A 14,877-nucleotide genomic window follows, 5' to 3' on the forward strand; every position below is an offset into this window, starting at 1 on the left:
CCAATACCATTAATGCAAATAATTCAAGTCTAGGATGATTCCTAGGTGAAGTTGAAAATTGGTTTTGCATCGATCCCATGGAATGATTGATAGAGCTGACAACGAAAAGTAGTTACTGCTCTTTCTGCTGGTAGATTTCTCATTTTATTTTTAACTATAGTTGGAATCATATCTATTATTCAAATTGGATTACTTAGGTGTTTGCATTTGCAAAATAAATGACCAAGGGAAAACCAATATAGCACTTGAAGCTGGCAGTTTTTGGTTCCGAACAACTAGTGAATATGGTTGTTATTTGGTTCACTAAGGTCAAAGTAGTAAATAAGTATGATCTGAGTCAACATTACAATAATCAAAATAGTGATACTCTTAGTAACACACGTGTAATTTTGTAATTCAAGTTCTAGTTCTTTTATCAGCCAAGTTAAGCCCATTTTAGAGTCATATAATCCTCCTAGTTTCTCATAGTAGGGGAACCGTTCAAGGATTGATTTTTTATATCTCTCTAAGTCTACAAGAGACTTAAGGAAGTGACCTCCAGTCTTGTTGAAATGACAAGAGGTGACTTGGTGCATCTAGGGAGTACTTAAAAGGGATAAATGACCTAGTGCATCTACGGAATACTTGAAAGGGATTACATGTGTATATGTGTGTGTGTCGAGTATAAAACAACAAAAACTATTATTGTTTTGGATTTAGTTTATTATGAAGGTCTATATGGAAAATATTAAGGGTTAACCCTCCTATTTGATGTGAGGAATTCCCACAATATACTTGAAGGAAAGTTGATAATGTCCTTGCCTATTTTGATGATAGAAGTATGCTATATGGCATGGATTTTTCTGAAGACTTGGAAGCACTACTTAATAATATTAAAATTATTCTTCAAATTTAAGCTAGTTCCATTGAGCTCCAGTTTTGGAAAATTTAACACTACTTCCTCATCTCCTTTGTAAAATGTGTACTAACTAAGTAGCTAGTTTTGACGACATCTCATCTTAAGGGTTTTTGTGATCACCCCTAATTCTGTCACAAAATTTTAGCATCTTAGATACTGCAACATTTCACCTTTGTATCTATCCATCATTTTCCCTAGGCTTGTGTATCAAAGGTAGACTGTAGGAATGTATTTAACACATTTGAAGTTGTTGAGGGGAGAAGTGTTTCAAGCTTAGAGATGGTATTGTTGACTATATGTCTAGCCTCTCCCCTATTGAATTTGTAAGTATTTGGCTTGTGATCAAAGGAAGCACCTGCTGAGAATTGGATTAAACTTAACTGAAGCTTTGAGACAAAGTCAATAAAGCCTTGATTAAAGAGGTTGGTCTTAAGGTTTATGTGAATCTTGATGAATTTAATGTTAACTAAATATGTTAAAGCTCATATCATAGTCCTATAAATATGTTGGGAAAATAATGATTAAATATTACATGTTGTTAAATGCTTAGACACAGTCTAGCTTTCCTAGTTTATTCTAGTGTCCCAAAAAGACACGTCCCCAACACCAATGCTCCCCACACTCCTTGGACTTGGGAAATTTATTGAGAAAATGGATAATTTGAAATCAGTTATCTAAACTGATTTCAAATTATCCATTTTCACAAATTATCAATATTGTAAATGTGCTTTTTGCAGTCATATAATATATCTGATCTTATAAAAGAAAAAAAAACAAACAAAAAAAACAAAACATTCTTCTTACTTATAAATGCTCTTATTTATAATGATATATATCTTCCCGTAAATAATTACTCTCCTAAATAGTCATAAAGCAAGTGTAAATTTTCTATTTACACAATCAAGTTATATCATAATGAAAAGACATTTGCAAAATAAAATCAACAAATATTTCATTATTCCAACCATATAAATAATAGTTTTCCAAAATAACATCTAACATGGCCCTTGCCTCACTAATCAATGATCTTTAGTTATATTAGATGTATCCTTTGCTAAAATAATTATAAAGCGAATGAAGGTTTCTATTTGGAAAATCAAGTTATATCATAATTGAGAGACATTTGCACAATAAAATCTACAAATGTTTCACTATTCCACTGAATAGAACTAACAATTCATTATGCAATATTTCACTTGCTGTGGAACATAAATAACTGTTCATTGTGCGACATTTAACTTACGACAATTTGTTTATAGATGGGTATGTTGCATTGTTCTAATCCATAGATCAGAAATTGAATGTAAAATTGACTAGGAAAATATATATCAAACTCTATGTAAACGAACATTATATTCTTACATCTATTAAAGATAATAATAAAAAATGTCACCAGGTCCGATACTAAAGCTCAATGAGATGTTTTTGAGGAGGTTTTAATTCGTTAAACTTAGTTTCTATAAAATTGGTTTATAGATATTTTATATGGCAAAATGCAGTCTATATTTAGTGGTTTATTGACATTTCATATGACAAAATGTAGTTTGCATGTTTACCCAACATCTCAATTTGATTGAGCGATTGGAGAACTATTCTTCATATTAGAGATGACAAGTCTTTTCCAAAATACCTTTGCTAAAAATGTTTGCAAGTTTCACAAAATAAGCTCACTGGCTAACAATTTTGCATACATCTAGTTATAAGAGTCTACAACCCAAATTTTTTTATCTATGACTGATGGGTATGATTTTGATCAAGTCCACCAGAAAATATATCTACACAATGGATAGATTTAAAGTTGAGTTCCATGTTCAACCAGTGCAGTTCATTCTTTCCCATGCAATGAAACATATGAAAGGAGATGGAAACCATCAACTATTTTCACTCAATTATCAAGTTTTGTAGTGTAAAATTCCTATGAATGTTGTTTATTTCCAATTGATAAGTGTGATGGAAAAAGGTAGAGCAGGAGCCCAAGAAAAGAGTGAGAAGATTCACAATATACATTGAATTTTAATATATATGTTGTGTGTCATTTTCTCAGTGTTGGAACCAATCTTCAAATAATCAATTGAACATTCATTGATCCCACATTTTATATGGGCAATTTTTTTTGAAGCAATTTTACGTGGGGGATGGCAGCCAAGGAGAGTTTCTTTCTTCCCTAAATAAAATAATAATTTTATTTAATATATAAAATTCGATTCTGTAGATACATGAAAATCATGTATTCAAGTATGAGAACCCACCATGATCTGTTCTAAAAGGGAGACCATGTAACCATAAAAAAATGTTACATATATTGTCCTCCAAAATAAACTACAACGGATTAAAAGTGTCTATGTAAATTTTATCCCCATATGAATGGATTACTTTTGTATAGTGACAATACGCAAACTGCATATATTGTCCTCCAAAGTAAACTACAATGGATCAAAAGTGTCTCTGTACATTTTATCCCCATATGAATGGATTACTCTCCTATAGTGAAGGTGTGTGAACTATGTAATTTTGCATGGTATCATTGCACTTTATGCATAACCTTCATATTTATGGAATCGTGACACTTACTAAATTCCTCTAGTGCTTAACAAAATTCCTCCAGTGTCGAACAGACCATCACTGAGCTCCTCCAACACCCGACAAAATTCCTCCACCATCAAACTCTTTCGATGCCAAACTCCTCCATCCCAATAGGCCTACAAAATCCAAACAAAAATTAACCAAAATTCCAACAAATTAAAATGTTCAAATGTAATAAACAACAAACAATGTTCAACATCACCTTACAACCTTAGGAACTGCCTTATCTCTTTACTGCATCACAATGCACAAACAAATAGAGAGAACAACGTTCGACAGAAAAAACAGAGTGAAAATTTGCAATGGGCTTATGGCATATATATCTATATATATATATATATATATATATATATATATATATATATATATATATATTTAATTTTTTAATTTATTTTAATTTTTATTTTTCGACTGAAAAACCAAGTGGCCAGATTTCACCCCCATAGGCCAAAAATGTGTTGCTCTGTATTCAAGGATTCTATTAACTTTAACGTTTAAATTTCTGACTGAAAGTTATTTCTAACTGTTTAGTTGAAAAAATAATAGTTGGGCTAAAAAAAATTGTATAATTTGATCGAAAAAAGGAATAGTTCGGCCGAAAAGGTGCAATCACAATTTTTTTGTGAACAATTCTCACAAAAGTATAACCTAACTTCATATTTATACCCATAGGGGTTGTTTTCAGATTGGTGAATTTGAGCAACTCAAGGGTTTCTCTATTCATCACTTTATTACAACTCTTAGATCAACAAATGTATTTGGAATAACCATTTTTCCAATATGCAAAGTTACTATTGGATTCCTTGGATCATCATATTTGGTAGGAGAAGTCTGACCCAACATTAGTTCTGATAGTTTTCCTACCACATGAACAATGGGAGGATCTCAAGGCTTCCTACTAGGTTTCCTAATGTAAAGCTCCCTTACTATTTTCGCATAGATGGAGACATCTCTAATTTCATGGAGTAATGGGATTCATATGTACATATCCTTGGCTTTGACTTTAACATTTAAATCCTTGCATTATTATCTCAAAGTTACTTTGACCAAATCCCTTGCATTATTATCTCAAAGTTACTTTGACCAAATCCCTTGCATTAATTATTTCTTAAATAAAAAATCTCTTAAGGAAATCACCCTTATGAGAATACACCAATTATTGATGCACAACCTATCATGACCCTCCTTGTAAAATAGACGTTGTACTGGTAGAATATGTCATGTTTCCAGAAATCGATCTAGTGATTTTTATGTGCACCGTCGCTTTGCATCCATCTCTCTTGATGAACAACTGGAATCCCTCTCTCACTGCTTTCTTGCACTTTCTTTTACCTTAAGACTTTGTTTCTTTTTTTTGTTTTTCTTTAAGTTACTGTTTCATGCCTCCTATTCAATAGAAAATTTCTCCACACGATCCACTGTGTGGCTTACACCACATTCTCATGGCAAATGCATCTCACCATGGTTGACATAGTTTTTTAATTGAAGATTAAAAAAGATTCCTTTCCTCTTGTGCTAAGCTTGGAATGGAATAACCACTCCTAAATTTTGATTCAACACAACAATCCAATAATCAATATTTAATGCATGCTCCTTCCATTAATATTCATTACACATGATCTTCTTAATCATGGACTAAAGATTACATGTCAAATGCACTATGCTCTAATACCAATTGTTGGCTTTAATAGCCTTAAACAAACACACATACAAATATACAAAGAGAATAACAAACAAAAGTATAGGGAGCAATAAACCCCACAAGGGTAAATTTTTTGTCATCCCTTATGTTACATTTAGTGTACAACTCGCTTCTTATGTAACAATAAGTGATAGTAACAAGTATGTCAAACTCTATACAATTGTTCAACCCAACTGTTCATCAATAACTTAACATATAATGCTTGATCCTTACAACTCATCAATAAATTATAACAGTTTATCAATAACTTCATCTTTCTATCACAAGTAGGAGTTAGTTCAACAAAACTTGTTAAGAAAAAATATTATTATTAAAGAAAACCCACTCATAGGAAATTACATTAATAGCACTAAACTAAATATCCAAAGAAAAACCTATAATTTTTAGTTAAAATAAACAAATCATCTCCTTTGACTCACTTTGCATTGTGTAGGAAGTCACATTAAGTTTTTTATTTCTTGAAAAAAGGAAAAATGTAAAATTAGAAAAAGAAAAAAGAAGAGATATGTGAAAATTAACACCTGATTTCATCTATGGATCTAATTTTATCCAAAGATCTAAATAAAATGGAGAGAAACCTTTGTTATGAAAATATATATGGAGAAAATATGCTCTTATCAATAAAGAAAAATGTTAATTTTTCCTTACAATCTTCTCGTTAAAGTTACTCCACCTAAAACTTCTGCAACCTTTATCAACCCCTAAAAATATAGACATGTTAAGAGAAAATTAATGATTCATTAAAAGAAGAGATTCATTGATGGAACCTTAAAAGAGTAATTAGGAGTAATTAGGCACGTAGAGGATTCTAAGCGAGCAAGAGTAATTAGGCACGTAGAGGATTCTAAGCGAGCAAACAATCAGAGCAAAAACATGGAAAGCCCAAATTAGTGGTAAACTATAAACCACTCAACAAAGTTTTACAAACGATTAAATGCCCAATGCCTAATAAAAATTCATTGTTGTATAAAATCAAAAGTCGAACTATCTTCAATAAGTTTGATTTTAATCAAATTGGAACTATCCATGGAGATCATCACAAAACTGCACTTGTTCCACATGGCCATTAGAAAGTGCTTCCAATGAAAACTAAAATCTAATTCAAAGATTATCATCTATATATAAATGATATATTTGTCTGCTCAATAAATGTTCAAGGGCATCTAAAGCATCTTCAACAATGGTATGAATTAGTCTTTAAGCATGATCTTGTTCTATAAATAGAGATTGAGAAAATAAAAATCAAATTTTTAAGATTCAAGATCTCAAAGGGATACGTGATATTGCGGGATCACATATTGAAATCTTTTGAACAATTTTCCAATGAAATCATATAAAAAAGTCCACTTGCAGAAGTTGCTTGGAAGTTTTCAGAGTATTCTACAAGGGACAAGTAAAGATATTTTAATTCTGCAACAAAGACTGAAAAATGCCCCTGCCTTTGGAATTTCGAAGAATCAAGAATATGGCGAAGGAAAAATGCCCCTGCCTTTGGAATATGCCCCTTGCATTTCCCACCGGTGAAGGTAAAATGTTTCTTTTTAAAATGTAAATTTTAATTATACTATATATTAATAATATATATAGATATGCATAAACATAAATTCGTCAAAATTGAAGATAGCACAAACGATTTTCAGTATATCAAAGTGCAACCCATCTCTTGATACCAAAACATAAAATTTGAATCTTGCAATATATATTACGAGAAGAATCACTATATTGACATAAGTAAAGCCAACAATTAATCCATGAATGAACCGGTAAGTAGCATGCTGTTTTAATCCCACATGAGTTATGGTCCTGCTCACATGTACGAAATTCATAGCAGACTAATAATAGCAATTACGTTCTTCATTGTGGCAACTGGCAAGCATGGGTGATCTCCATAACCTCGGCTCTGGCTCCGTCCTGTCATGGGAATTCAATTCTGATAATATCACCGTGCAGGTCAAGGACAGTTTACTTATCTCCTCCCCTTCCATGGTTTGCTACTTAAGATTTTTAAAGGTTATTATATGAGTAAGATGCTACATATTTAGAATAAGAAAGTATTCTTACAATATTGGAGCCTGGAGGTGAAAAATGAAGTATTCCTACACTACGCCATATAGTTGTTATTTAAATTGGGTAAAAGAAATATAGAATTAAGAATGTGTAAAGGTTATTATATGAGTAAGATGCTACATATTTACAATAAGAAAGTATTCTTACAATATTGGAGCCTGGTTATTATATGAGTAAGATGCTACATATTTACAATAAGAAAGTATTCTTAAAATATTGGAGTCTGGAGGTGAAAAATGAAGTATTCCTGCACTATGCCATATAGTTGTTATTTAAATTGGGGTAAAAGAAATATAGAATTAAGAATGTGTAAGGTATAATATTATAATGTATAATAATATATAACGATATATATTATTGAAATAAAATATTTCTATTATTAAAGTGACGTATTTTCATTATTTAAACAAAAGTATTTTTATTATTTTTAAAATGTATAATATTATAATGTTGGCATAAAAATATATATTATTGAAATAAAAAAAGTGAATGTTTTTAGTATTTTTAAAAAATGGTATAACAATAATTATAATAATGTATACCAATACATCATTGGAATAAAATTTCCCCGTAGCTTCTAAAAACATATATAAATGATATGTTATTAAGTGGAATATTCTAATAATAAAAAGAAGAAAAACATAATAATATAGTACAATCATGTATTTCTGGAATAAAATATTCCAGTAACTTGTAAAAACAAATATAATTACAACAATACATTACTAGAATATTTCAATAACTCTAAAAACATATATAAATGATATTATATATCAATAAAGTGAAATATTCTCATAATCCAAAAACTGATATAAAAGATATACCTCATTAAAGTGAAGTTAAATAGTCCAACTATCTAACAATAATTATAATAATGTATAATAATATACAATGGAATAAGATATTACAATAACTACTATTAGAGATGTTTTAATAATCTAACCAATTGAAAGGATATATGTAATAGTATAATCTAACAAATTTGAGCTTTTTCAAGTCTAATATTAAGATGCCTATTATTTATACTAATTTTACTCAACTTTATTTTAATTTAAGAAAAACTAATAAATTAAATATTTGCAATTAAACCGGTTAACAAAATATTCCAACTATCTAACAATAATTATAATAATGTACAATAATATACTGTGATAAAATATTACGGTAATTTTTACTATATTAGAGATATGTTTTAATAATCTAACCCATTGAAAAAAAAGATGCAGTAGTATAATCTAACAAATTTAAGCAAAAAATTGAGCTTTTCCAAATCTAATATTAAGATACCCATTATTTATACTAACTATACTCAATTTTATTTTAATTAAAAACAAAACTAATAAATTGAATATTTGCAATTAAACCAATCAACAAAATTATGCAACCAAATACATATCAGTGACCCAGAAAAATTTATTGTTATATACGATCAAAAGCAAAACTATCTTCAATAAATTTGATTTAAATCAAATTTTGCCAAATTCGAATTATCCCCGTAAATAATCACAAAACTGCATTTGCGAAAAGTAATGTCATTACTAGGTTTGAAAAGTAACCCTAATGAATTCTAAAGGCAAATGCAAAACATATTAAAACATTATCCTTTGATATGCTTGTCTGCTCAAAAAAATGCTCTAAAACATGTTCTGGCGCATTTAAAGCATCTTCAACAATTGTATGAGTTAGTCTTTAAGCATGATCTTGTTCTATCAAAAACCAAAATGGAGATTAAAGAAATAGAAATCAATTTCTTCAGATTCAAGATCCCAAGAGACAAGTGATATTGCGGGATCACATATTGAAATCTTTTGAACAATCAACTTGCATAAGTTCCTGGGCAGTTTTCAGAATATTCTACAAGGGACCAGCCAACATATTTTGACTCTGCAACAAAGACTGAAAAATGCTCCTAACACAAATGATTTCTTTATTTTAATGCACAACAACAGTGTTTCAGATATTTACATCATGTGAAAGCGTAGCTGCGTTCCCTTAAATGGCATGACGCTAAATAGCGACATAGGAAATTATTGTAATTGGGCGATAAAGTGAAGACAAAATTAGACAATATCATGATAGATATCGACTTCTGCTCCATGTAAGACAGCTTCTCATGGGACCAACTTCTTCCCACATACACAAATGTATGGAATGAATCCAGTGGCGTTTCTCTTGCTATTGGGTATCACGTGGAATCATTCTGAAATAGTTAAACTTAACTCAATTGCAATTCTGACCAGAAACCCTCTTCCATTCTTCTTACTCTTGCTGGTCCTCTCTGACTCTAAGAAATTCTTACTATAGCTTGCCCTGTCCGACTTGTTCGGTCTGACTCTAAGAAAGAGTGGGTACAACCTCATGGACTCCTTCAGAACAATAATCATCTGCACACATAATTAATCCCACATTAGCTATGATCAGCTCCCATATAATGAAATTCATCTAAAGCATAGCAGACTAAGAACATCAATTACGTTCTTAATGTCTAGCTGATGGGCTCGTCCGGTGATCTCTATAACCTCTGCTCTGACTCCGTCCTGTCATGGGGATTCAATTCTGATAACATCACTGTGAAGGTAAAGGACAGTTTAGTTATCTCATGCCCTGCTATGATGATGGATGATGGGCTTGTCCGGTTATCTCCATGACCTCGGCTCTGACTCCGTCCTGTCAAGGGGGGTTCATTTCTGTTAACATCACTGTCCAGGTCAAGGACAGTTTAGTTAACTCCTGCCATGCCATTGTTTGCTATGTAAGATTTTATGAGTAAGATGCGTTTAGTTATCTCCTGCCATGCCATGGTTTGTTATGTAAGATTTTGAGTAAGATGTTTTTCCATGGCATTTACAATTAGAGAAGTTAAATGTTAAAGGTTTTACACCCTATTTACAATTCGAGAATTAAAACGTTCTTTAACAACTGAAAATTAGAGGGTCGTCATCTAATATTCAACTTTCAACCCAAAAAACACTCTAAAAATGGAACTCGGCTCATCTAATATTCAACTTTCAATCCAAAAAAAACACTCTAAAATGGAACTCGGCTTTAAGCGCCAGGAAAATCTTTTAAATTAGTTTAATCACTTCTTAATCATTTTATTACTAGGTTCTGATGAAAACAGGATATTCCAGGCGCTCTCGGATTTAAGCGATAGGCAATTGATCCGACGTTCGGTAAGCCAATCTTTGGCGACGATGGCAATGAGAGGATATCTGCCACTCTTGGGAAATCCGGGCCTCCCCCATTTGAAAAACCATAACGAGCTTATCTCGTTCATCAGCCTTGGCTCTTGTTTATACAAAACGGCTCCCGTTCCCAGCCAGTTCAAGAACTTTTTCACTACATGCATGCGACACTCCCAAACCTCCTGCAAAACATTAATTTTTTTTTCAAAATGCACTGTAAAAATACAAAAACCACGTTTCACGAAAACAGAACAACTGCCACATATTATAACCTGGTTTGCTTTGTTGCAGATCACTAGAATCTCAACTAGTTTCGAGTTAAAATCAACCAATACCAACAAGAGAAGAGAGAAAGCACAGCCTTGTCTTATTAAAATAATTCTCTACTCTTTTATGGAGACTCTCAAAATATTATTCCTCTAGAAACTAAAAGAATTGAGAAGCATTTTAATATTGCAAAGCTTGCTGTCTGTCTTCTCCTATGGGTGTGGGTGATGAAAAACATATAAAGATATCATCCGAAGTACAGCACTGCACAAACAACCAAGATATAATGAAAACCAGAGTGGAGGAACTGCACTGCACAAGCAACCAAGTTGTAATGAAAACCATATAAAACACAGATAGGCACTGCACTACTCAACTAATAATGAAAACCATAGTGGAGGAACTGCACACCTTCACCATTTCTGCAACATATTTATAGCATGAGCACAGTGCAGAATAACCATTTAATATTACAAGAAATGTTACTTACTACATCAAGCGTTCTCCACACTTGTACGTGGTGGTACTGACTCCATCAACCGCCCTCCACACATATACATGGTTCGTACTCAGTCACGTGGATAAGGTTGAAGAAAAAGCCTTATGGGTGGCTTAGCTTTTGGGATTTTAAACCGACTTGTCACACTCTGATTTCAAATTGAAAAGTTACTTTTGGTTTTCTTGATATATTGATCAGGTGAGTTGTCCATACCGCAACGGCTGAGAGTCTGAGACATACAGAAGCAAAGGCAGATGTGGCTTGGCACGATTTGCTATCGAATTAGTGCAGCTGACCGCTCAATTGAACGGGGATTACAGTCTAGGTGGAGTCTAGGCTGGCCGATGAACTCCCCCATTATGGAGTATAGATGGGCATCGGGTACTTACTCTATCAGCGCTCTACACACGTGTACGACGTTGGTACCTAGTCACGCGGTCAGTGGTACTACTCTACCAGAGTTTTAGACACGTTTACCAAAATCGTACCCAGTCACATCGGTCAATGTTTTGTCGGATAGCTGTGACGAGTCGACATTGTGTATGACTTGGCCGTCGGCATTGCTCATTACACACCGTAAAGTTGACGTAATCGTACATCTGATTTGATATGCCCTTATGGCGTGTTTTTTTTTCCACATCAAAGAAGTTTTTTTTGTTATTTAAAGAATAAAAAAAATACATGTCTTTTGCTAAGTCTGTTTTTTCATATCTTTATAAGAGATTGCAAAACGATTTGCACAATTTCGCAAAAAGTTACAACGAATATGATTACATATAAGAAATGTCATATGTTGTTAAAATATGGAGAGAGATGTTACATCAAGTTTTCAAAAAATTAGAAAATACGGTGAGTAAAATAATTAGTAGTGTTGAAATTATAAATTTAGTTTGATTTTGAGAGTTGAAAATTGAGCTTGCCATTGAACTTGTTGAGAGGAGAAGGTGAATTCATGATGAGACAAATAATTATGAGCCTACAATGCTGAAAATATAGTTCAATTTGTTGCAGAGGGTTGAAAGTTGAGCTTGCTGAAAAGTGAAGGTTAATTCATGGAATGTATAAGAATGGAATGCATGTTTCTAGCATGGATGTCATCAAGTTCCTCATATAGAATGGAACTAGGGTCCAAACATAAAGCACTTTTGGAGACCTTGTCAACAGATTTTTTAAATTCTCTGTAGATATGTTGAAATCTGATCTCCTAAAAGTGGTTCCTAATATTCTCTATAGATATAAAAGTGGTTTTTTATTTCTTCAATTTTGTGCTTCCAAGCAGCGAAATTTAGGACTTATAATTGAGCATTCTTTGTCAACCAATCAACAACACATTTGGAGTCATCGAGAATCAAAGTGCATTTAATGTTTTTTAGCTTAGCTAAAGTCATGAGAGCCCAAACTGTTATCAGTTCTTCTTTGGTGTTAGTCCCAAATCCAAGGCCAACTTTGAAAAGGAAGGATTCTTTCCCTAGAAACTTAATCATTCCCCCCTCCACCACAAATATTCCCTTATGTTGCTCCATCAAAAAAATCCTATAGGAAGATCAAGAGAGATAACAAGATATTGAAACCTTCTTGGTCTTTTTCCAAATTGTAGAGGGAGGTATTCCCTGAAGAGGGAAACAATCTTGGAGGATTGAGGGAGGATGCAAATACTAAAATTTCTGAATATGGCCCTATTCCTTAGTAGCCATATAACCCAAGCCACATATATATTAAGAACGTAGAGATGTTTGTATTTTTTTTGCCCAAAAATATAGAAAGGATCCTTGCCAAGGACTACTTGCTTTCCATCCCCAACTTTCTATGCCAGCCCGCTGAAGAGGAGAGGGAATGAGGCAATGAGTGATTTCTAGACTAAGGAGTCTCTTTTGACAACTTTTTTAGCATGACCTTTAAGCCATTCCACCATTGACAATTTGTTTAGATATTTACGTTTAATAACCTGGCTCCAAATTCCTCCACCGAATAGGCCTCTCCAGATATGTTTTTAGAGTCACTGCTTTTGCAAACCATGTCAAATTTTTAAATCCCCATCCTCCAAGCATTGTAGGGATAGATAGGGAGGACTAATTGGCTAAATGAATCCCTTCCTTATAATTTTTACTAGTCCACAGGAAGTTGAACATCATTTGTTTGATAGATGTAAGGATAAGTATGGGAATCTTGGCTAAAGACAACCAATAAACACAAATTTAACTAATGTTATGTTTTTCCGTAAATATAAGTAGTTGTAACACTGCAGGTTATTTTTTTGTTCCACTTTTCTATCAACCACATCTAGTCCCCTTTGTGATAATCATTAGGCTTTATGAAGAAGCCTATGTACTTGATACCGTTTTCCAGAGAGGCAATCTACAAGGGAATAAATGAATGGATAGACAAGAGGATTTCTAGGCTGACTATGAATTGACGAAATAAGGATTTGTTTAAATCGATCTCCATTCTGGTTGCACTGTAAAAAATGTTTATAATTCTATGAAAAACATGCCATTTCGAAAAATTTCCCAATCCTAGAAGAACCACATCATCCACAAACAGAAGATGAGTGATATATTGTTTAAGAGATATTTTTATGCCCTTAATATTTCCTTCCTGCTTTTCCTTCAACAAAAGGAGACTTAATCCTTCCATCAAAAAAAATATAGGAGAGATGACAACGAACATCCTTGCCCGAGACCTTGGGAGCTAGAGAAATTACTGGAGGGAGAACCATTGATTAAGATGGAAAAATTAACAGAGGACACTCAACCCATAATCTAGTTTATAACTTCTAAGCCTAGTCTAATATGTAAGAGAACTAGTCTAATATATGTTTAATTAACTTTGTCAAACACTTTGTTAAGGTCCATCTTGAGGGTTGGGGCTTTCTGATTTTTAGTTATTATTGAATGAAGGACCTCTTGTGCAATGTTAATGGCATCATGAATCTACTTATCAGCTAGGAATCCAAATTGGTTTGGGAACATCTTCTCCATTAGACACTACTCGATCTTATTAGATATTACCTTGCTGATGATTTTATAAACTAGGTTGCATAGGGATATAGGCATCAAGTTAAGAAAGGACTTAGGTTTTGTGCATTTTTGGATCAAAGCAATATAAGTAGTATTAATGGTTGCTGAGACTTTCTCAAATCTTCTAGTTTCCTCCACCATTAAACAAAGATCGGGTCCCATGAACTCAAAGAAAGATAGGAAAAGTTCAATTGTCCACCCATCGGGTCCCAGGCTTTTGTCTCTAGAGAAATGCTTCATAATGTATTTAATTTCTTTTAGGGAGACAAGGCTACCAATATGAATAGAACCCTCATGGCTGAAGTAACACGAGTAATGTTTGATGAAATGGATTTGGGAGCTGATATTGGAGGAACTTGGATCTTTAAAGAGAGAGTAAAAATAGGAGGAGGTTGCATCCTTTAACTCTTTAGAGCTAGAGAGAATATTTTCCTCCTCTCTTTCAAGCTCCCATATAAATATTTCTTTTATGTTTAACGTAATTAAGAATTAAATTTGTGTTACCATCCCCCATTTTTATCCAAGTTTCCCTACTTTTTAATCTCCAAGCCTCTTATTTCATTTTTAGGATCTGTGTTTTCCTAGCATCCAAAGAGCTTAATCTTTGGGTTGATTCTATAGGAAAGGAAGTGTTAGAAAAGGCTTGAGATATGAGCTCA

Source organism: Pinus tabuliformis, chromosome 4_1 (genome assembly GCF_031772625.1).
Source record: "Pinus tabuliformis cultivar Carrire ecotype Pingquan chromosome 4_1, CPIR1, whole genome shotgun sequence".
NCBI lineage: Eukaryota > Viridiplantae > Streptophyta > Pinopsida > Pinales > Pinaceae > Pinus > Pinus tabuliformis.